The 26883-nt window shown below is 29.5% G+C and overlaps 1 protein-coding gene across 1 annotated transcript in view; it reads left to right on the top strand.

Annotated features, from left to right (window-relative positions):
- The first annotated feature begins 354 nt into the window (after positions 1–354).
- The window catches only part of sli (slit guidance ligand), a 152293-nt gene continuing 125764 nt past the window's right edge, over positions 355–26883 (top strand). Inside the window, exon 1 of the mRNA XM_065511091.1 lies at positions 355–739. The gene's annotated coding sequence lies outside the window, so the exon portion shown is untranslated. The remainder of the gene's footprint in view (positions 740–26883) is intronic.

The following is a 26883-nucleotide window of genomic DNA, read 5'->3' as shown; positions in this document are numbered from 1 at the left end:
TGTTGTTTCAAAACGGAGGTACGCGTTTTTTTCTCAACTAGATAAACCTGAATTTTCATGTTTTAGGTAAAAATGAAATTATAAGAGTTACATACAATCTGTACGAATTCATAGTTATTTTTACTTGAACATAATTTAACAATTTCCAAAATTCGAATTCAACTTGTGTTAAACATATACTACATATGTATGTATGTATGTATATTAGTGTTTTCGTGAAAATGTATACAAAATAAAAATGAATACCTATATTTAAATTTTAAACCAAATTAGCTCTAAATTTGGTTGATATAATTTTTTATATGTATATTTGTGTATACCATTTATGTCAAAGGCAAAAGGCCTAAACAAAAAAGTATTAATATGTAAATGTTAAATGTTTAAAAAATACATATTGGATAAATAATATTAAATGAATTAAAATACTGTGTTAAAGAAAAAAAATTATTTAAAAAAGGAAAAAAACTAACAAAATCGCCGATATTACACACCCATCATAATACACACAGTTGTATAATTGATTTACTACAGCAGAAGACAAAGAAGAAGAAAACTAAAGTTGAAAAACAACAACTTTAAATTTTCGATATTTGGAAATTTATACGAGGAGCTGTAAGCCAACAACAACAAAAACAACCTTACGACGAACACTCTCGTCTCTCTCCCTCTTTCACCAAAATCATCTTCTTTATTATTAGTTATTGGATATTTTTTGTCGTTACTAAATTATTAATCCTCGGTAAGTTGTTGTTGTTGTTGTTTTTTTATTTAAAATAATTTATAATAAAGTTTGTTTATATTGAATATGTGTGTGTTTTTTCTATATATACAAACATGTATACATACATACATATGTACATATATACGTATGTATATGATTCGGTATATGCGTAGTTTTTCTACTATTAATTCCTTTGCGATACCTTTAGGACTCTACTTTTAATGGGGTGGTTTATTGTGTTCTTCTCTTAATGGACAAAATTATGACAAAGCGGCAAGTGACGGCCAAAGTGACTGGCTAAATTAAATCTCAAATACCATTCCAACAGTCACATTTAGTAAAATACATAATATGTAGTTTTATACATACAGACATACAGTGCCGGACAACTTAATAGCAACACAGAACCTTATAGCAATTAACGTGAGATATACAGTTTTGAGCATAAAAAATGCAACGCTATGCTAAGTGAACTTCAAGTGGTATGATTTTTCTTATAATGGGATCCAATTCTCCCCATCTGCTATTTTTGTATTCTTTGTGGTCATTGTCAATGACCACAAAAATTGCTAAAACTATAATACTACGTTTATACGTAGCCTATTCGCAAATAAAAATAATTTGCAATTTATTTTTATATGTCACTTTGTTTACGGAAAATTCTTGTTTTTTTAAATGCAAAAATTAAGGAATTTAAAATTCTTGCAATCCAATTAAAGCAAAATGAAATATTTAAAAAACGAAAGAAAAACTAAAAACATTAAAAAATATGGCAATGTTTAAAATCTTATTTGCAAATAGTGTCGTTAATCAGGAATTGTTTTCGTGAGTTAGCTATTTGCAAATAAAAAATTAATTCACTGTTTATAGGCTAATTTTTCTACTTTCAACATATTTTTTTGCGAATATGTCGTGCGTATAAACCAGTGATGTTCAAAAATAAAAATGAAGATGTATTGGTGAGAGAGCTACCCAGCAAACATAATGTCAAACACTTAAAATAATAACAAAATGAAGAAAGTTTTGATTTAGAATTTATGTCAAATAAAACCAATTTATTAAATCAATGTAATTTAAATTTTAAGGAAATGATAAAATATACATTGTAAGTCCGAAATTCTCTTAAATTTTGTATTTAGTTTTGACTTTGTTTCATTGAGCTAAATTGTAATTGAAACGCGTGTGTTTGCTATGCTTCGAACAGAAACAACCAACAACAATGCCTAATAATTTTCTGAAAAAAATGACGATAGTCCGCCACATGTGTTTTCTTCGCATGCTCAGCGATGAATGAACAAAAGTCTTTAAAAGAGAATAACAAATGTGTGTAAATTTTTCAAACAATTGTTGTATGGCGTGAACATCGCTGGTATAAACGTAGTAATACAGTAATTTACTGTTAATACTAATAAATTGAAGGATATGAAATCTACAAAGGATAACAGAATTAACTAATTATACATTTTCCGTTCAATATGGTGAATTATTCGAAAACCAAGAAAATTTTAAGAATTTTTATTTATTTTTTTACCAATTTAAAATCATGCGGATATTCTCTACACAGAAAAAAGAAATTCATAATTTTGTAATAAATATTTTTAATAGAACTTGACTTTTTTTCCCAAACTATTTTCATTCAGAATAATAACATGTTCATAAATATTATAAAATTGTACAATTGTGCCTTTTTTACGTAAATTGTATGCTATTTTATAATAAATTACATTATAATTGTATTATCTAATGAATTATTTCAAAATTGTTTGCATAATAGCCATATATTCGCCAAAATATTAAGATGAATTATAAATATCTGAAACTTAAAAAATATCATTAATCATAATAAAACATCAATAAACATTTCGCGCATATTTTCTCAATCATAAAAAAATAAAAAATTTTCAAACGAAAATTTCTAACATTTTTGAACAACATAAAAATATAAATGAAATTGAAATAATATTTTTCAAGCCTTCCAGATTTTTTTTGGAAAAATAAAATATTAAATAAATCATACTATTTAAGAAATTATTTACAAATGGTATGAATTGAAATCAATGAAATCAAATCATAATATTTATGTTGAAACTTTTTTTTGCTTGCACAATTTTACCACTGTTTTTACTAAAAATTTTATAATTATCCTTACGTACAAAAGTATTGGACAAAATGTCATACAATAATTGTCTATGATCAATAAGAATATCAAAAATTATGTGGGGTACATGATTTTGTCACTCCGTTTGTAACATAATATCGTTATGAAATTGGACATAAACAAGTTTTATATCAACCTAAATCTTTCTACCTACCTACACCCCATATAACTCCCATATTAGAAAAAATATTATATTCAATAAATAATTTATATATAATGATATTAACTACATACATACATTTCGACGAAGTCATTTAAGACTCACTTCGAAAAAAAGTTTTGAACAAATTATATTGATATCGAGATTTTCAATCTTTAATATGTACGTAACTAATACAATTAAGATATGGAATTATTTGAATGGAAACAATTAGAAACCAAAATGATCTTTAACTTTCCTATTTCTTTTAGTTCCTTACATTAGTAGAATAAACTTCTTAAATAACTAATAGATCATTATTATACTGCATAGACAAATTACAAATATTTTTATTTTAATAAGTTCAAAATTAAGAAAGTTTTCCAATGATAAATTAAAGATTAAAAAAAATAAAAAAAATATTTTCTCTAATAAGCTAAAATTACGAAATGTCTACGGTAAATTTTACTGATATCAAGTTTTTCGATCTCTGAGGAGAACTGTAGATTTTATTTGAATAATTTTTCCGCATCCTCGAGCGGTATTTCTACAGTAATGAATTCTATATAGGGTTTGGGGTTTCCCGGGAAACAAGTAAAAAAGAAAATTATTTTATAAAATTGTGTCATTTTATTAAAAAAAGAAAAACAATACATTACAATTCACAAATTAAATGTACAAATTAAAATGTATGTCAAATTTTTTAATTAAAAAAAACGTAATATTCCACTTTTTACACATTGTAAAATATAAAAGTGGCCTTTTGTGATTGTAAAAATCTATAACTTAGATTCTATTCCTTGACAATTTTGACGTTTCAAAAAACCAAAATTAGCTTTCTGGGGCAGTTCTTATGGAATGAGACAGATATAAAAACTATTGGTACCTAATGTAGTGTGTGTTAAAGATAGTCGCTATATGGGAAATTCCATATCATCGTACGTGACATTTGTACGCCTATAAAGTGGAATAGATTTTGCAAAAATAAGAGTATCCGAAAAATAATAATAAAAAGTTCTTTCGAAACATTGTTGTCCAAAATATCGAGCGAAATAAGGATATATCGTACGTCACATAAAACGGAAGTCATACATACATATATTCTCTAAATATATGTATACAAAAACTACACAGAAAAAAGAAATTCATAATTGAAATGAATTTTGTAATAAATATTATTAATCGAACTTGACTTTTTTTTCCCAAACTTTTTTCATTCAGAATAAGAACATGTTCATAAATATTATTAATTTGTACATGACGCAATTTTTTGCTTTTTTTATATAAATTTCGTAATATATTATAATAAATTGCATTATAATTGTATTGTGTAATGAATTAGTTCAAAAATGTTTGCATAATAGCCATATATTGGCTAATATTTTAAGATGAATCAACAATATCTAAAATTTTAAAAACATGATAAAACATTCATAAATATTGAAGCATAGCATCTTGTTAAAAAAATGTGTCAATTTCACTCATATTTTCTCATTTTGAAGCTGAAAAACATAAAAAATAAAAAAAAATTCCAAGAAAATTTTCAAACATTTTTGAACAATATAAAAATAAAAATGAAATTGAAATTATATTTTCCAAGCCTTCTAAATTTTGTTTGAAAACATAAAATATGAAAAAATCATACTATTTAAGAAAGTATTAATAAATGTTATGAATTGAAATCTATGAAATGAAATCATAATATTTATGTTGAAACTTTTTTCTGTGTAAAGAAATGAATAAAAAATATACATTCGATTTCAATAAACAATTTTATAATAGCAAATAAACAATCAGAGTCAAATTCATTTCATACTATATGCTAATTTGGAGCTTAGTTTTAACCGCAATTATAGCCTAAAACACGCCAATTATATTAAAAAATGTAATATAGTTAGTTTAAACTAATATTTTTGCCAATTAAATGTTGTAATAAGCTCTAAATACTTACACATAGTAATATTGCCTATTAAAATCATCTTGTAAAAAAGTTTCAACGGTTTTTGGGTTTTCAATCATGGTAGTCATTCTCGTGGAACTGCCCATATGTTACATGCAGCAAAAATATAAACAAAATGTAGTTCTGAGAGAAACTGAGAATCATATAAATTATTTATCTACTGTCTCGTGACACCTCTATATACTTTGTGCAAAGGATAAAGAGTACCAAAAATGTACCAATATTTGTTTTGGCCATGTTTTACGGCTTTAATCCTGAATTTTCAAACCTATGTTAAACATTACAGAACCAAATCTTTACCATTTGGTACCCCTTTAATTTTAATTCTCCAAATATAAGTATTTGTTGTGGTTTTTGTCGGTATTTAAAATTTGAAGTTAGTAGTTCATACGTTAAAGAAAAACCAAAATTCACCTTTTTACTTTCAATTACCGCCTATATATCGTCTTATGTACTTTTCAAATACTTATTTGAGTGACTCCACGAAGCTACAAAGTTGATTCATAGAAAACCATATTTAAAACGAAAGGTATCAAAAGTCGAAAGGTACCGAAAAAAGAACCAAAACACAAATCCTTACCCTTTTTTATTCTCTTTAGCATGAATTTCCCAAATGTATGTTGTTGATGAGTTTTTTTTATATCAATATTTAAAATTTTAAGTCTGCAGATCATTTATTAAAAATAAACACAAAATTCCTCATTTTACCCGTTTTTATCCCCTTGAAGGTAGACTTTTGAAAAGGTACTTTCCGAATACATATTTTTGTGACTATAGAGAGCTAAAAATGTTTTCGTTTTAGAAAAAATAATCAATTTTCCCCTTTTTATCTCTTTGTATTCCAAGTAGAGTATCCAAAACCGAAAACCGGTCAACTGGGTTTTTCATCTTTGTAAACTCGACCGGTTTCGGTTTTTTCTAAAGCCGGTTTTTGTAAGATGGTTAACTGTTTTTAATGAAATATATTTTCTAAAGCTCATTTAAACATATTTTTGAAAAACTTTAATACCATTATTAAAAATATTGTTTTTTTTATATTATAGAAAATTATAGCATTTGACAATATTTCGTGAAAGATTAAAATAATTGCATAAAGATATAAGCGTCCACAAATAAAAATAAATCTAAGTAGACCATTTTCATATTGAATAAAATTTAATATAACCCTGTTAACCGGTTTTTTGGAAGACAAAAACCGAAACCGTTTAACCTTTTTTAAAAGACAAAAATCAAAACCGATTTTTTCAAAAACACACATTTTTATCGGTTAAACCGGTTTTTTAAATTTACCGGTTTTTTGGACACTCTAATTCCAAGTTATGAAAAAAAGATATAGCCTATTGATGATTCCAATTATGTTGCAAATTTCAATAAAATCAGAATAGCCGTTCAGTCTTGATTGTTTAAGCCCAATTATGTTTAATTGTTCCTTTGCAGTACTATGGATTCAGTCTTTCTCCTTTTGGTCTGCGTATGTTATATGAACACTAGCTGACCGCCCTGGCTTCGCCCGGTAACTATTTACTAATGCTAGTACTTCAAGTTTCCCAAAAAATGTATCTTATTAAGAAAAATGAGAAGTGAAAAGGAGGGAATAAAATTTTAAATTTTTTTTCTTAACAAACCATTTCGAATCGAATAAAAAAAACAGCCAAATCGCACCATCCGTGATCCCATTACTTACATGGACCATTTAATTTTTATTTATATATGTATGTAGATTAACAATATAAGTTAATAATATATATAGAAAATACATCCCAAAAATTTTTCATCAAATAAATTATGATATGAAAAAATCCATTAGGGGGTATTTCAGTTATCGATTCTGTATATCGATGACTTAATATAAAAAATGCATAACTCAATTTTTTTAAAAATAGCTTTTTTTGTTTATTCCGGTAGACAAATGTCAGATGCACCTTGCCTCGAAATTTCCGGAGGGTATAATGCAATTAACAGATTTATTTTTTTCCAAGTATAAAATTCTCTTTTGAATCGGATTTTCCACCTATCATGAAATTTAACAGCTTTATGTCGCTGAGTGTGAATCAAAAAAAGAAAATGGAAACATAAAATTGTCCTATCCATTTTTTGCGTAACTATTAAAGTGATCGAACTATTCCATATCTAAACCTAGGCAATAATTAATTCCTCAATTAAAGGCGAGTGCTGCATATTATAAAATGAAGCCACAACTATATAACTTCACTATATACAATATTTTAACACACGAATTGGACAATTATGTCTAGTATCTTCCATTTTTGTGACGTGTGTTATTAAACACTTGTGGAAGATTTAAACTCGATCGCCAGAATTCCACCACATACTTGTTTACTCAGATGGTTGCTTCTACCAAAACCGCAATGTAATATTCTCTAATGCATTGTTTGCTTTTAGTATGGAAACTAGGGTTGCCAGATTCAGATTTGCAAAAAGCTGGACATTGGGGTCTAAAAAGCTGGACAAATCAAAAAAAACTTGACATTAAAAAAATTACTGAGAAAATGTTAATTTTGGTTTTGTGTAATCAACATATATGTATATGTATTACACGGTGCTACAGTGTAATCAGCTTGGAAAACGACAAAGCGTGGGCTATAGGTCTTGTTGAGTACATTATAAATTGTGTCAAAAAATTTCAGAACATTCTCAAATTCAGAAGTTATTCTAAAAAACGTTTTAAGTGATGTTCGTCAACTTATCGACCTGAGTTACTGGTCAGTTTTTGTCCGATTTTAATTTTTAACGGGTTAGAAAGAAAATTGATTACGCTTTAAAATGTCGTGCATTTTTTGATATATTTGTAAGTTATAAGTATTCATGGCTATTCCTGTTCTCGCTTTCATCAATCACCCTATTTTTTAAAGCATAATTACAACAATATAATATAAAATAAAATTTCGAAAATTATATAATTAATATTAAAAAAATCACGTGTAAACATTTATAATTACAAGTTCTGAGAAAATTAGATACTATTGTTGTAATTATGCTTTCAAAAATAAGGTGAATGGTGAAAGTGAAAACAGGAATAACCCTGATTGTTTTTCTTAAGAATATTTAAGTAGCTCTTCATTGCTTATTTTGCTATGAAAGCTTATACAAATTTATAGCAATGTATAAAGAAAATTTAGTTCCTAACAAAACATAGTTTTATTCAACTTTTCATCAATACATTTTTTAGTAAAATATTTGTAGATTTTTTAATTTACAAGTCAATTTTTTCGAACTTATTTGAAAAAGTTTACAAACTTTTGCAAATTTAAACCGATTTTAACAAGTAATGTCTCGTTTTTTTAAGTTTAACTAAACTTAAATTGGTTCGGTTCAGTCCGTCATATACATACATATTTATATTATTAAATACTAAAAACACTGCTACTTTATTTCGTTTTTGACCTTACGGATTTTGGCCAATTCCAAACCTAGAGGTTTGTAAACAATTTTGAAAATTTTTACAAACTTCCTATAAATTTTTTCGTATTAATATTTCAGCTCTAATCAGGTCGAATGACATTCGGTTTCTTTCTTTAGTATAAAGATTGTTTAAAATAGTAAAAAATCTTTTAAAAAAAAGCTGTGCTTACTGGTATTGAAAATACGAAACATACAACTTTTCTTAAATTCTCGAATTCATTCCTTTCACCTTTGGTAAAAAAATAGGACCATATCATTTGACAAATCTCTTGGTATTTGTTTATAAACTTCACGATGGCTGCAGTATCAATATATGTATAGTTTATCGTTATCTGTTTCTTCAGATATTTGAAGGTTTTGCGTAAGTTTTTGTAAATCTTGTAAAAAACGATTTTCTAAATAGCTGACCGCTGCTTTTAAAAAGTCTTCTACATCAGTCTTAAAAGTTTTTTGTTCATTAGGCGAAATTTTTTCAAAATACTGTTTGGAGCCAACAAATTTGTCAGTCATTCTACTTTTTAGGCTATTTATAAGTACGGTCATTATATCGAGCAACACTAAAACTGTACAAGAATCATTCTCAAGAGCTAAAATAGTTGTATGTTTTGCATAAAATATAAAAATGCTTCTGATAATCCTTAACTTTTACATTCTTCTTCATTGACATCATTATCAGAAATTCCACATGACACGTATTCCCATAAAACTTTTTGGTATTTATTTTTTCCTTTCTTCAATAAATACATGCACATTTTTGCATAAGTTATTACTGTGTACTAATTAGTAGTAAGTAAATTTGAAGTAATAAATAATAAAGATATTATTGTCGAAAATTTCAATTTAGCGGGACAAATGAAATTTTAGCTTGAAACTGGACAGGCATCAAAAAAGCTGGACATTCCAGCCAAGTCCAGCCAGGCTGGCAACCCTAATGGAAACTCAAATAACGATTGAACAAAATTTTTTAATAAGTGGACATACTCAACTGGAATGTTACTCAATCCATTCCCTTATAGAAAAAAAAATTAAAAATAAGCAAACAAATTTGCCATCGCAATTTGTGCAATTAATGATGGGGGCACTCCTACAAGTTCACCATTTGCACTACGCTCATTTTTTAAATTTTGAAAACATGCCTAAACGATTCGTCCTGGTAAAAATATTACTTATTATAAAAGTTCATGAAATGTATGTACTCAAACCTCTATTTCAAATTTTAGGCAGATGTATTGGTGATCTTACTGTAAATATGCTACTAGACTTGGCGTATGCCTCATTAGGATCAATATATTTCAAAGCAGACTTAACTGAAAGTTACGAATCTCTCCCACATAGATCAAAGTCGGTGATTAAAGATATCCTCCCTGATTCACTTTATAAGGAGTAAATAGCAATCTCAAAAAAGACAGACCACCTACAGAATTTGAAAAGTTTTTACCTGCATATTGCCATCTTTTTTGATAACTTGTTTTATAAGAAATAATTTTCTACATTTCACTTCCGATTTATGCCCGTAACTTCAACAAATAGATATCTAAGGTAACTTCACATTAATTTCAAATCAATATCTACTGGTAAAAATATATTTTTACTCCATAAATAACTAAGCCCTGATAGATATCTATTTGTTGAAATTACGGGCATAAGCTGGACAAAATAATGGTCTTTGAAAACTGTGTATATTGATTTTCGGAGCATTTTAGAAATATTAAACTGTTTTTACTTCCCATATATAATTGTGTACTAGGGTGATCGGACCGGTTTTTAATAACCGGTTTTTTTGGTAAGGTCGGTTTCGGTTTTTGTGAAAAGCTCACATTTCGAATATCGAAGAAACCGTTTTTTTCTCCTCGAATAGCCGGTTTTTTCTAAAAGTGTGTTTTTATGAGTTTTAGAGCCAGTTTTGACTTCGTATTTAAATATGAATTATATTTAAGTTCTATTTAAATACGAAAATTAGTCTCAGTGCTTCAACGTTGGCCATTTAAATTCTATTTATGTTTCATGAACTATCATATGTTTTTGACAGCTGACTTTTGTTGTTTGGTTTTTTTCACTCTATTGTAGTGAAAAAAGCCAAAGAACGGCGTCTTGCTAACACTACAATTCCGATGCGGGGCAATTGTTTTTCTATAGCGAACGAGTTCATTGAGTGGAAATTTAACATGTGTTTTGTTATTGTAACAAAAACAAAATATGTATATGTAAAACGTCCACTCCAAGCACTCGTTCGCTATAGAAAAACATCACATTAGTTTATAAAAACGGAAACAGAAATTAAATATTGTTTGAATATACATATTTTGTTTGTGTAATACATATTTAAAATTTTTCATTTTGACAATTTTTATTGATTTATTGACAAATATTTTTGTTGTTATATTTAAATTGTTAAACTTTTTCCTGAAGATGCTACACAGAAAACGGCCGTTTTCTCATTAGGATATTATTGGTTTTCTCAATGTCTCATTTGCTTCTATTCTGTCGCAAAGCTAACCCGACCTCATCTGCCAATTATTTATTTATCGTACAGATAAATTCAATCAGCTGACTGCTGTTCACAGTTTGTATGTTTTTGTGTTTTTGTAAACGAAATGAAATAGATTTTTTTAAAAAAGTTTAATAGAGGAATTAACATTAATTTGATGTAGGATGAACTCGATGAACATGAGTTCCAAGTGAATGCTGAAAGAGTTTATCATGCCAGGACTAACTACGTGGCAGACATGAAGGATAATGAATTTTTCAAAAGATTCCGGCTGTCGATGGCCTCATTAAACAGCTGATTTATGTAAACATGTTGTCACTTGAAGGCAGGGTTCCGAACTTTCACATCTATTTTGAAAGGTATTGCCATCTGAAAATAATGTTTTTTGTCGGTATATTGAGAAAACCAAAATTGTTAACGGACAGTTTATCGACCTAATAAATTTATGTCGACATTTAGTAACAGGCAGTTTGTCGATACATTGATAAAACGGGCCAAAGAGTAGCGAAATATTGAAAATAAATAAAAAATACAAATATTTATAAAAATTTCACCTCAACTAAATATAAAGAAAATTTATAAAATATTTGACTTTAACAGCATGCCACGCCCACAATTACCAATATGGCATTAAAATTTTTTAAATCGGAGTTAACAAAAAGTTGGAGTTTTGGTCGATGAAATTAAGTTCTCAATCTCTGTTTGAATGCGATCCATGTAAGACGTACATATAAAAACAATACAAACTTTAATTTTTGACTGCTTAAATATTTTTACATTCATTATTACAATAACAATTATAAGAAAACAAAACAAAAGAAAACAAAAAAAAAAAAAAAAAAAACTGAAACATTCTTAAATAAAACAACAAATATCAACAGTGTTAATCCCATTAAAAAGGCGTACGCTAATGTGCGTATACTTAGGTAGCATTTTTGTTGATAGCAACAAAAATAAGCTACAAAAGCATCAACATGCCAACCAGTGATGTGATCAAACAAAACACCAACAATGAAATTCAAACTGATAATATGAATTTAAGTGAAAGCAGTTCTGATAATGAATGCAACTGGCAACGAGTCCCTGAAAATAACCGTCCAGCTCCAAATCACCACAAATAAATATTCCAAAGCGACAGCACCTAGAATCCGGTCCTTCTACTTCAAACCGATTTGCTGCTCTAGCATCTAATAATGAGGAATACGATGACATCGAAGTATCACCCCAACAATCTCATCAGCCAAAGCCTCCACCAATTTTTATACCAAATGTTGATGACATCACAAAAATGGTTAATAACTTAAGTAAGGTTGTAGATAGTCATGAATTTTATTATAAATCTTTAAGAGACGGCCAGGTTCGCTTAAGTATTAAGGCAGTTGATTCGTACAGAAAAGTAGTTGATTACCTAGACAGAAACAATGTAATATATCACACCTTTCAACTCAAACAAGAGCGAGCTTTTAGTGTAGTAATTAAAGGTCTCCATCACTCAACGCCAATTACGGATATCAAGGCCAATTTGATTTTGTTAGGTCATCAGGTAAGGAATGTTAGAAACATTATAAGTCGCATTACAAAGCAGCCGCTTCCAATGTTTTTTGTTGACCTGGACCCAAAACCTAATAATAATGAAATTTATGATCTGAGAACGTTTGGCCATGCGACCATTGTCGTGGAAGCTCCCAAAAAAAATGTTGACGATATTGTCCAATGTTTCCGATGCCAGCAGTTTGGTCATACAAAGGCTTATTGTAGAAAACCGTACAGATGCGTTAAATGTGGTTTAGAACATTCAACATCGGAATGTACTAAATCGCCAAATTCACCCCCTAAATGTGTTCATTGTCTAAGTAACCACACTGCGAACTACAAAGGTTGCGAAGTTTACCAGAAACTGGTTAATAAACGTTCATATAAAAGCGTTAGAAATGTTCCTGATCAAAATAATTACAATTATAACACTACCTTCTCCTCAACAACACAAAACGGTCAAATAACTTATGCTAAAGCAGAGGTGCAAATGATAATGTTAGCAGTGTAAATAATGTTCTTCAAAAAATTGAAGCGATGCTTCAAAAACAAATTGAGTTAACAAATACATTAATGAACATGATGTCTATGTTAATGACCAAATTATGCAATTAAATCTTATAACAGCAGAATGGAATTTTGAACCATGTTAATGAAATAGAAGTCTTTCTTAAAAATAATGTTATTGATATTTTACTAGTCTCAGAGACACATCTTACTAGCAAATCTCTTTTCCGTATAAGAGGATACGACTTAATAGTTGCCAATCAGCCCAATAACAGAGTACATGCAGGTGCTGCTATTGTTATTAAATCAAGCCTCTCTTATAAAGTTCTAGAACCCGTTACTGAGTTGTACTTACAAGCCGCAGGCATACAAATAAATTGCAATAACAGCAGTGTTTCTATATACTCTGTATATTTTCCCCCGAGATACAACATAAAATGTGATCAGTACGAAAGATTTTTCAACAATATTGGTAATCGATTTTTAGTAGGTGGTGATTTCAACGCCAAACACACATGGTGGGGATCACGTCTAACTAACCCTAAAGGAAAAGAACTCTTTAAATGCATTACGAAAAATCAGTACAGTTCGCTATCGACAGGATCACCTACATACTTATAATACCGAAGGTGAAATTGACTATGCTGTAGAAATGTTTTCAAAAGTGATGCATTAAGCTTCGTTCAGGGCTACACCGCAAAATTTAAATTATAGTTCAAATTTTCAGCTGTCGATTGAAATAAGATCACTTATCGCAGCGAAAAGAAGATTGCGTAATATCTGGAAGAGGTCAAGGATGCCGGTGGACAGGACAAATTTTAATCGTGCAGCTAGTCATTTAAAGAAAAGGCTAAGAGAATTAAAAAATGATTCAGTCAATAGTTATCTATCCAAGCTAAGTCCAGCTAATAATAACGACTACAATCTCTGAAAAGCAACTAAATTTCTAAAACATGCTCAAAAGCGCAATGTTCCAATAAAGGACATAAAGGGTGATTGGTGTCGATCTGATAGGAATAAAGCTGCTGCCTTTAAAAGCTACCTTTACTCCTTTTTCGTTTTGTACGCAAGATCAAGATTCAACAGTAAACTCCTTTTTAGATATTCCATGCCAAATGAGTCTACCCATTAAACCTTTTAGGGTTACTGAAATTATAGCTGAAATTAAAAAGCTCAATACAAAGAAATCAGCAGGATATGATAATATTGATGCAAAAGTTCTAAAAAATCTGCCGAAAAAAGCTTTAATTTTTCTTACGGTTTTGTTCAACGCTATTTTAAGGCTATCACATTTTCCTACCCAGTGGAAGCATGCAAAAATTATAATGGTTATAAACCTCATAAACCAGAACATTGTATTGAATCATTTTCGGCCTATCAGTTTGCTACCTACTTTATCCAAATTATTTGAAAAACTTTTTCAAAAAAGACTACTACCGGTCCTAGAGTCTCTTCAAATCATACTTGATCATCAATTTGGGTTCCGACACAAACATGGAACTCCCGAGCAGTGCCATAGAATAGTTAAAAAAATTAGAGATTCTCTAGAAAACAAGGAGTACTGTTCTTCAGTTTATCTTGACGTCAAACAAGCCTTTGACTTTGGCACAATGGCCTTCTATTTAAGTTAAAAAAACTTTTACAAGCTCCATATTACCTTTTGCTCAAATCTTACCTACATGAACGCAGCTTTTTTGTCAGTATCAATGGGGAAAACTCAGAAATCGGCAAAATAAAAGCAGGTGTGCCTCAGGGAAGCGTATTAGGCCCAATACTGTATACATTATTTACAGCTGATATGCCAACAAAAGAAAACGTTTTGATTGCTACGTATGCCGATGACACTGCAATATTAGCTACCAGCAAATCCATTTTTTCCAATTAATCGTGATCCCCAGATTCTATGCTTAACGTTAAAATCGCCAGCTGCCTGGAAAATAGGGCTGATTGATTTTAAGCAATTGAAAATCTGGGGGGAGAATATATAGATGAAATCACAAAGTTTTCACAAAGATCACTTATTAAATAGAGTTTGAGTCGGGTTTTGAGTCTCTGGGTTTGTCGCATTGAGCAGAAACGTAGAGTTCACCACATACAACACAGACCGGAGTTACAATATGCCTTAGTATGACCAAATTATTGGCAAGTCAAACATTGTACGTGTCCCGATCGTTTATGCGGTTCATCTACCAATATTTTACGATGCAATAAATATTTTAAACTATGTATAGATATCAACGTGTTCAAATTCAATACGAAAAAGTAGATTTCTAATGTTGGTAACACTTTTAACCTTGAAACCGTTATTTTGCTGAGAACCTCCGGGTCAACGCCTACATCACACAGTGTGTAGGACACTCATATCCATATATCGTAAATTTTGAATTAAAATTTGTTCTACATTTTTCTTTTTTCCCCTTTTATATGAAAACTTTTCGGTTAGGAGGGGGGAATTCCTATTTCACCCCATCTGGATCCGCGCCTGACCCTATATATATTAGAAATAGACTGCCTAATAGATGGTCCGGATTCACTTACCGGTTATTTAGAGTCAGCTACCTTACTAGATACCTAACTGGTTACTTGATTAGCTTCATAACTACTTAGTTATGTTAACATGTACGGGCGCTAAGCGATTGCTTATAAACAAACTTTCCTAAAATAATAAGTCAAGTGATCAGACTTTAGTGACAATTACTGTCTCTAAGGGATACATTGACTACTTGTAAAGCTGCTGGGATATTTGTACTCCATGTGTTTTATTTTACTTTTGTGGATGAATTTTCGATATACCTACAGGCTTAATTAAAGTGTGCGATTGTTTACCATTGTTTATGTTTATTTGTATTGGCAGCTGTCAGTGACATATTTTCCCTTGTTGTATATTCGCTATGTATTTGTCAACAAGACATGACACAGTGGGTCAAACGCAAAAATGCGTTCATGCATCATTTTGCAATAGGACCAGTAGTTTAGAAGATTCAAATTTATTAACACTTTTTTGCAATTGACCCCACGTGCGGTTAAATAAATGTGGTCATAAAATTTAGGGATTTTTTGCAATGGCAATTTAAAACTATATATTTTCCAATTATAAAATTAATAAAATTAGTAAATCTGGTATAATATGAAGTAAATAATAATATGACATCTATAATATCATCACCGCTTTCAAACAATATAGTGATTCCGCTTTATACGGCATTTGACATTTCCTTAAAGATCTAGCTGCGCTAATAATTTTTAAAAACTACCAGAGTAGTTTCTACAATAAATTTTCTTCTGAAGTAAACACTTGTTTGGTTTTGTGCATTTTTACATACGTGCACCATCATAAATAACATTGAAACATAATTAATTTTAGAAAAAATGTCCTATTCGTCTTCTGATAATTATGAAAACAAAGCTAAGAAAAATAGCTGAAGTTGGTTGAGAGAAGAGAAGCTAATGGGATGGCTGGAGCCGGTCAAAGATGATGACTTTAAATGCAGATGCAAGGCTGGTGGCAAAATATTAAATTGCGGTAAATCAAATCTAAGTAAACTTGCTAATACCCAAATCCAAAAAATCTTTCAAAAACAAAAACCCAAACAATGGATTAATTTTTTGACAAACAAGTCCCGGAAAAACAATGATGTGGCCAAATTCGAAAACCGCTTAAGCCTGTTTTTTGCTGAACACTACTTAGCTGTTCAAAATTTAAAAAAGTAGTGTAGGGAAAAAAGGTATTTTTTTCATAAGCGCTCTATGGTTCCAAATCGAATTTTTATGTCAGAGCATTTAATTTCATCACATTTAATGTCCATGGCATTTAAACCAAAAATATTCAATTGGACCACGCCCACACCCTTCGCCCACTAAATAGCCAGGTATCCAAACTGAACTATTTTTTTTGTTAATATGTATTCAGATTTTCATTGATTTTTTGAAGAATCCACACTATTAGTATATCATAATTGCGATTGGTACGGGTAATCATAAATTGTGCTAAAATAAAATTACAATTGTGGGAGTTTGTTGAAAAATGTTGGCGAGATATGTATATACAAAATACACACTTTGGCGAACACTTCCACATTTAAACTTCCATGCGAGTTCGTGTCCAAACACAAATTTTGGTCCACGGAACTTATAGGTTATGGCGAGACTACAAAACTACACAATCACAATATCAAGAATTACGACAAGGACTCAACAAAAATAAAATTCAAAAATATACCTTGAAACTACTTACTTTGGGCTACATTTGCCATATTTGAAATACTTTATAAATTTGTTTTTTAAGGTTTGCTCGTTATAAAATTTAACGCTGTTTAACACTTATTTAAGAACACGTGTTTAAAGTTTCAACTTTGAAAGCTTAGCAGACCGGTAGTGTTGCCAACTGTTTTTTAAAATATATTTTCTTGATTGCTTGGAGTATTTCCTTTAGGAAAATAATTAATTTTTAACAATTTTTTTAATTTTTGGCAAAAAAAATCGATTTGGGACCATAGGGATTTCTGAAAAAATCTCCTGGCATCACTGATGTAAAGCTACAAAATCTTTCGTTAACGAAATCTCTTATAAATTGAAATTGCAACGAAAACAAATATTAATGTTTTCGATACATTTAAGGAATTTTTGATACAAAAATACCCTAAACTTTTTTTAAGGCAAAATGCTTTGAAATTATAGTTTTCAATTGCTGATATAGAAATGAAGAACACTAAATGCCAAATATTCATGGCGCTAAGGTAATGTTCTGTATTTGGTGGGACCAAATACAGAGCAATACAGATAGGGACCAGGTCCTATCTATTATAAGCTGTTGAAATCTGTCCCGACCATCACAGGGAACCAAACGCGAGCATTGGTCGAAAAACTCCCAGAATATGCGGCCAGCCATGAAAACATAATATTCCATCATGACAATGATCAAAACGATTTGTATGTGATTGTATCTTCAATATAGATATCTGCACCTGTGTCGATTAGAAAACGTTGTTTTGTAAGATCCTGCTTTTTAAACCATAATTTTCAAAATCCAAAAACCAGTAATTTTTTAGAATTAAGAAAATACAATGGTTAATTAAAAAATTTAATTAACTTGAATGTTTATTAAAAACATTTTGTAATCGTAACTATCTGGGCAAGTTTAAACATTCAAAAATAAATTTTAAATAGCCAAGCAAAAAAAGCTTAATTACATTCATACTTTTTAAATATTGGCAAACTGTTAAAAAGATTGAAACAAATTATTATTTTTGATGATATTACACTAAGTATATATGTATATAAATGGAACGAATAAAATAAATGTCTGATGTAATGAGACTTGACAAAATGAAGAATATCATTTGACAAATCTAATCTTGCGGTATAATATAAACCAACCCTAAGCTGATATCGTACTTTATTTACCTAAATAACACACATTTTTGAGATGACTGACTATTATTACTTGCTTTAATATAACAAATGTGAACGTAAAAAATTGTATTTTGGAAATTCTACAAAAAATCTATAAAGCTCAGCCCAAACAAACCCAACCAATATTTCATCCGAAGTGGAACTGAAAAGTAATATTTTCTTTAAAAAAATTATTGTCGAAGTGCTCAAGGTTTAGCAAAAAATGTATTTTTTTCTAAAAATTTACTTTTCATATCGCTCATTTGCTGCAAAAACGTCATAATTACAAAAAAAAATCGTTTCGAGAAAAACGCCTTTGAATGTTCTATGACATTTTACTATTTTATAATAAATTTTCAACAAATCAAGCTATTTCAGTAATAAAACCTGATTTAAATAGTAGATGGTAATATCTTTCTAATCTGCATTTAACCCAAATTTTTACTTGTCAAATATACACTCCCAAACAAAAAATAATTGTCTTTTTTTGAAAACTGATTAAACTATATGAAAGACTATAAGTGACAGCCGATTTTTTTTAGATTCCAAAGAGTGCCGGGTGGAATATTGTGACACTAGGCCTAAAAGTTAAGTACTGAAAATTTGAGCCAAATCGGACAACGATTTCTGGACGCGCATCGAGGTCAAAGTTCAGATATATGCAAAATTTTACTATTTATATGGAATAAATAGGTGAAACTCGTTAACTTTCTGCATTGTTTTCTAGAAATATGTAGATTTATTTATATTAATGAGTACGATTTGGTACATATATCCCGCCAAATTGAGGATAACATAATTCATACTAATAAATGTAAAATTTAGTAGCTTCTTTAAAAAAATGCGACGAAGTCAGTAAAAAAAATTGCCACCTTAGTCCAACAGCAGTAATGCCTTTAGATAATTTACATTTACTTGTAAATCTTGAAAAATAGTTGTTACGATTTTTAATGTTATCTTTATATAAATAAAGAGTACAATGACCGTAGTCTTATCAGAAATTGATAAGCAGCTAAATAAATGAAAAAAGTACTTTTTTTTATCTATAAGTTTTCTTCATTGAAATATTTTTTCTCACACAAAATAGTACGATTTTTTCAGAAAATTAATACCAAAAAAAACCTACATGGTAGTTGAAACTAAAGTATGAACTGGACTGTGCTGTGACTTACAACATTTATAGCACGAGCTTAACCCGGTGCACTTCGGTACCACAATAGCAGTGAAATACAAATCTATTTATCAGCATTTTATTATTTTATGTTATAAAATATAATATATGTACTTTTAAATATTAATATAACTAGGGAGGAAGAAACAAACTCGACAAAAATACAAAATGTTCCTTAAAATTTTTAAATTTGCTATGGTCTAGATCCGGGATCGGCAACTCCTATGCACTGTGCATTGTGGGCGTTACTAAATTTACACAGACTACTCACACGCATAGAAAACACAATTCAGTCTCACATGAGTTGTCACAGAAGATTCTAGATTCTAGACCCGCGATCGGCAGACATATACTACTACATTTTGCACTTGTATAAGTGTAAGAGCGAAAAAACAAGAAATGAGAAATAGTTGTACTCTCATCTTCACTACAAAACAGGCATGGAAAACTGAACATGTTAACTAACCTATTTTTCTAGCAATTATTGTGTATTAAAAAATAATAATTTACAAGAAACTTCTAAAAACCCAATTAAGCATCTAAAGGTGAGAGAAAAAACATTTAAAATAGTTTATAATTCTAAAAACTACTTAATATGTAGTGTATATGCTAAAAAAGGTACAACAATAATATGAATTATCCACCTCTGCATTAACATTTATTCATAAACAAAAGCAAGAAACGAGCGACAACACAACCTTCTTCTGTGACAACTCATGTGAGACTGAATTGTGTTTTCTATGCGTGTGAGTAGTCTGTGTAAATTTAGTAACGCCCACAATGCACAGTGCATAGGAGTTGCCGATCCCGGGTCTAGATCAAGGCGAATTCATATAAGGTGACCTCATTAGCCCAGCTGATCATCAGCTGTTTTGCCCAAACTGTCAAAATTGTTGGCTTGTTGTTTACTTTCTAGTGCGCGCCAAAAAATTTAAAAAGTGAGAAAAAGCATAAAGTTTAAAAAGTGATATTAATAATAATAAAATCAATTTTAAAATATGCGTGTGTGCACTTATTGTAAATTTAAATATCCAAAGGGAAGTGGAACTTTGTTCCGCGTACCTAAAGATGAACTAAGTCGGGCCACTGCTGAAGTTGAAGGTCTATCAACAACGTGAACAGCACTTTTACTTCATTCAATACCCGATGATTCTATACATTTGTCACTAGAAACTCCAAAATCTCGTCCACCACTCTGACCACTGACATATTTTTGACTTTGTTCTTTCATATTTCCGAGTAACATTTGGCGAAATGCTAAGAAATCATAGATTTTAAATTCGGTGTTTTTAATGTTTCCAATTTGTTTCCGCTGTTTAATATTAAATTTCTTTTGTTCACCACGCGTTTGAACTCTTCATCGATAATATTACCATTCTCCACAATAAATAAAAATAAATATAAATCTTTCACTGGTTTGTTGTTAAATTCCAGTTTATTATTAAATTCGCCTTGCTTTATACACAGCTGTTTTTTTGACAGATTGGGCAAGAAAGCAAAAACAAAATGTATGTTGTTTTTGTATTGTTGTACTTGTTGTAGGGATGAGGCCACCTTATATGAATTCGCCTTGGTCTAGATCAGTAATGTTCACGCCAAGGCGAATTTATACAAGGTGGAGTCAGTCAATCAGCTGATTACTCTTTTTTCGTTTATTTGGTTCTAACATCTGTCAAAGCTTGTTTTTATACTTCAATATCTATATATTTAAAGCTAATTAACAAAATATCTATATTTTGCATAAAGAAGTAATGCCCTCACTATTCAATTATCTACACTATATTTAGTTTTAATACATATTTGTTTAATTTTTAATTTCTGTTTTTTGACATTTGTTAAGACCATTTGTTGTTTTTGTAGAACTACCACCACCTTGTATAAATTCGCCTTGGTTCACGCCATACAACAATTGTTTGAAAAATTTACACACATTTGTTACGCTCTTTTAAAAACTTTTGTTCATTCATCGTTTAGCTCTCGATGAAAACACATGCGACGGACTATCGTCATTTTTTTCAGACATTTACTAAGCATTGTTGTTGGTTGTTTTTGGACGAAGCATAGCAAACACAAGCGTTTCAATTGCAATTGAACACATAATAACAAAGTCAAAAATAAATACAAAATTAAATAGAATTTAGGCCGTATAATGCATATTTTTTCTTTTCCTTAAAATTTAAATTACATTCATTAAATAAATTGGTTATATGTGACAAAAATTCTAAATCTAAACTTTCATTATTTTGTTCTTATTTTAAATGTTTGACATTATGTTTGCTGGGTAGCTCTCTCACCAATACATCTTCATTTTTATTTTTGAACATCACTGGTCTAGATCAGCGAAATGCAATGAGCTCTCAAATGAGCTCTCTTGTTTTTATTTTCACATGTACGCAAGCACACACATTGTATAAAAACAGTCAGTCTCGCATGAGCATTGATAGAAGCAGGTTGTGTTACGCTTTTATGCTTGTTTATTTCATTATTTCAGCTAGTTGTTTTTGTTTTTGCCAGAGAATAATTCTCAACTCATACAACTACAATATCTAAAAACTGTAGTGGTGTGCGTTTGCATTTCGCTGGTCTAGATTCTATCGAGCTTCAACTTTTAATAAGAATAGCATAAAATTATAAATTGTAAATAACTTTTAAACTACATAACTAATTTTTACACGATTAGTCTCATAGTAACGGTAATGTACCCTAGTTTCAATATATTTTCCTAAAAATCCTTTTTTATGAACATAGTCCTTTAATGAAAGATATCATTACTACTTTTGTTTGACAGTAACTAAATTATGACACAAATATGACCCCTATAGTGGGGAGCGTATATTGGGTTAGTGATGATGTTTGTAACGTACAAAAGTAATGATCCAAGTCCCACCTTAAAATGTACCAAACTCCGTCCATCCGTCCATATAAACTTTGATATTTCGACAAAATTTGGCACAAACTTTTTTATTATCCCGTGAATTTGGTTACAATCGGTTCATTATTTCTTAGCCCTATAGAGCTGTCCTATCTATAGATAGGGCGGTTATAACTAGCATCCAAATATAATTCCACACAATAAGTTTCATATATACAGAAGACATGGTATCTAATTTTATGGCGATTAGTCCATAATTAATCATAGCTCCCATATAAATATTAAAAGAAAACTCTTTATAATCATCTTCTAGGTGTATGGTATCATATGATCGGGCTTGACCGACTATACTTTCTTACTTGTTTTAATATCAATTTATATACAAAATATATACAATTTTCAGTTTTGTTTTAGATTTCTCACTGTCATAAAGTTCAGAATTCGGGGATAAAAATGTTTTGTGTCAAATTTATTTTAATTCAATGAATTAGTTTTTGGTTCGTTGTTGGTTCCGAATCATGGGATTTGTAAAATGCAGTTCCGTTTGGCATCCCTAGTTTTTATATAGCAATTCTGTTTTATTGTAGTCTATGGTCTCGAAACACTTATAGTTTTTCTCAATCACTTCGTTTAGTACTTTTTTCAAAAAATCATAATTATGTTGTGTTGAAAATGATTTTAAAACTGTTTCTTTTATTTAAAATAGGAGATTATTTTTCATTAGAAGAGTATTTCCATTAGAAAATACCTGAGATACAGTCGTTTAAGCTTCATATTTTCACACAATTTTCAAAAAATTTTAATTTTCTGACTTGTTTGTTTTGAAAATTTGTATACCCTACACCACCATAGTGTTTGTAACGTGTAAAAATATTGTTTCAATACCCACCTTAATTTATACCAATCTGCTCAGGATCACTTTCTGAGTCGATTAAGCGACCATGTAAACATTGTAATCGAAGTACAGGTCCCTATTCCACTAAACAACTTATCAACTTTTCACTTTGCACTTCAATTTGCAAAATTTTATGTTCCTCAGAACTATAAAATTTGTTAAGTGTTAAGTTGAAATTGATAAGTGTAATTTGCAAAGTTTTTGCAATTTTTATATTCCCTTTGCAATTTCTGTTCCACGTACGTTCTCTTGTTCAAAGTGCAAAGTTAATATTTAAGAGTGTAATTTGCAAAGATTTTGCAAATAATTATGATGTTTCGTTCCACAAAAACTGAAAATTCTATTTTTGCAAAACAAATTTTGATAAGTTTGTCAAGAATTTGCAAGGTAAACGATCGCTTTACAAATTCATATTGTTATAACTAGTGAAGCTTTAAAAACGTTAAGACGTGAATTTTTGTCGAAGTCGCGGTAATAACAAGAAATTATAGAGACCGAATTAATTTTTCATGACTACAAAACTTTAATTTAAAAAAAAATAATAAAAATTAAAAATGAAAAAAAAAATTGGAAAAATATTAAAAAAATAAATTTTTAAAAAAAATGTTTGGCATAAAATTGTCACTAAAAAACAGGGTTCAGAAAACTCACTCACCGTACACACAATGTACCATGATAAAAATATAGAAGGTAGTTTCCAAGGCGAATTTACTGTACAGGTGGCGTTGATATTACAACAAGTACAACATAGCAAAAACAACATTGTGTTTTATTGTTGTTTCAGGGGCAAATGTGTCAAAAAAACAAAACAAAAATTTGTGAAAAAAAAACAAAAATAATGAATTTAATAAAAAATTAAGTAAAAATAGTAATAAAGCCAATAAAAATAACGTAAATTTTATAGCAACGCTAATTAATATTAAGAAGACATTACTAAAGTTTAAATTTATTTGCTAGTGATCAGTAATTGTCCAGAGAAAACATCGAAAAATACTAAAACAAATGAAAGAAACTGATAAAATACGGGTGCCTCCTGGAAGTTCGGTTAATGGTGGCACAGTTTGCGGTGAAAATGGTAGCGCTAATGCTCCAAATGTATTCACGTGGCATAAATTGTTATTTCCAAGATCAAAACACTAATTTTAAAAGATCTTATAAACTTTTTTTGAAGCTAAAAAGGTAAACAAAACAATTTAAGGCATAAAATAAATTTGTTTTGTAAACAATTTATGACAAGTTTGTCCCCAAGGCGAAGAAAAAAAGTAAATCAGCTGTGCTGTTAACGCCAGCAGTTTCAATCGCCTTGGTAGTTTCAATCAAAATTTTTTTTTCAAATAAGGTTTTTTGAAGTTTCCTTATTTTGTGAGCATTATAAAAAGCGTTGCCACATTCCTAAAAATGATTTTTATTTTAGAGAAATTTTTTACAAAAAATGTGTAATTTATAATTTAGTATTTAAATAAAAATGTATTAAGTATGTTGTGTTGGAAGTTAATGATTCAATTCCTAACATTCGCTATATAATTTGGGCTACCGACAAAGAATTTTCATTAAATTTTAAAAAAATTAATTTAAACGTTCCAAAAGGCTTAAAAAACTGGTGTTTGGTTTGTATAATCCACCACTCTGACAAGTTTTACATACATCCAGCCACTGTTGTCGTTTGTTAGGTAATGTAGGGACTTTAAAAAAATTTACATTTGAATTTTTGCAAAAATATTTGGTATTTTCGCAGTTGGGGAAAATGCAACTCATGTTTGTTAAATCTTAAAATAATGTTCACAAATTAGCTTTGAAATATTTAAAAATGAAAATCTTACCTTTGATCCCAATTTGATAGTAAATATTTTTTATATTTTTTTTAATATTCTTCAAATTAATGAAAATTATGTATTAATTTTTTCACAAACTTCAAAGAATATATGGGTAAATTTTTAATTAATATGGTATTACTATTTTAACGAAAACGTCAAAATCCTTAAGCATGTCAGACGTAGAATTTTAAAAAAATAAAGAGAAAATGAAACTACCTTCTATTTTTCTACTATGCAATGTACTGTTCAAAAGCAACCAACACATCTTTTTATTTTCATATCATTTATGTGTGTCTCTAAATTTTGAACAGTACCGAACGCAATCATGAATGTGTTTTGTTTTAATATTTGGTTGCGTACACTAACATGATCAGTACACGTACTGTTCGATCGGAACACTCTTTAACCACACATGTTCGAGTGTAGCTATACTTTAAGTTCGTGTACGGAAAAAAAGTTCATGTGCAATACAAAAATTTGCTTATTGCAAAGTGAGATTTGCAATGAATATTGTGGAACAGAAACACTTATCACTTAGCCAAAAAAATGAAAATTGATAAGTCCAAAGTGAAAAGTTGATAAGTTGTTTGTGGAATAGGGCCCAGTACCGCAATTCTGTAACTTTTTATACTTTCCTACCGATGTCGTTAAGTAACGAAAAATATCTGTTGCTTTAACGAATTTAATATTCACTATTTGAAGTTAACGATATCTCTCGGTAATACATTTTAACGACGAATATACATAGTTAAAAATATAAATGTCAATATTTTTAAAATTAAAAAAAAGCATAAAAATATTTACTATTTTTTCGTGTTTGCAGATAAATTCGTAGTCGTGTGAATTAATAATCGCATTTATATATAAAACTCAAGCATCAGCTCACCCAAATATGTTCGCGAAACATACTGAAAACAAAAGAACAAGAGTTTTTTTCTAAAAATAAAAGTAACCCAGTGTAATACATATGTCTATGCCACCACAAGTGATCATTGATTCAGAATTTAGATATGTGTTGTTATAAGGACAGTCGACAAATTCCAACGAATTTCCTTCTTAGAATACGGTCTTGTATAAGTTTGTACTCGTATCACATCGTCAAATATGGTTTAAAATGCTCACTAGGAAATTTTAATATCCCTATAAACATTATACACTCCAATAATGTGTTACTTATGGATATTATGCCCCCAAATAAAAGTTGCTCTTAAAATTCGAATACTATTTTCTAAAATTAATATAATTGGTCAATTCACAAGGTCTCTTATCATGTCATATTGTCCTAATATTTCAGTGGTTTTTAATGCTTTTCAATCAAAAAAATGTATGCTATGTTTATTGTGTTATCGTAACCAGCCAGCAGAGACCTGCGCCGAATGCCTAAGAGTCGGTTAAGCCGAGCCGCCGAGACGAGATATATTAGGACAATATGACATAGAGACCTTGTGAATTGACCAAATATATGTCCAAATTTATCTTAAAAAGGTAATTAAAACATGTTAATTTTTATATTTAAAACTCAAATCAGTCCGTATCTAACAAAAACAAAATAGTTGACCAACCGTACTTTCAAAGAACAACTTATTTCGAATATTTATGATACAAAACTAACTCCTAAACAATTATCGTTATGGCTTAACTAGAACATTTTATTTGTCATTAACCTACCGACAAATTTCGTTATCTACCGACTATTTTTAACGAAAATAATCGGTAAAATTTAATTCGGAATATCTCTTAACGATAAATATTGTCAATATTGTTGGGTAGAATCTACAATGTGGAATGAAATGAGAATTACAAATCAAATA

Source organism: Calliphora vicina, chromosome 5 (genome assembly GCF_958450345.1).
Source record: "Calliphora vicina chromosome 5, idCalVici1.1, whole genome shotgun sequence".
NCBI classification, from domain to species: Eukaryota; Metazoa; Arthropoda; class Insecta; order Diptera; family Calliphoridae; genus Calliphora; species Calliphora vicina.
This window is presented reverse-complemented; position numbering and strand designations above follow the sequence as displayed.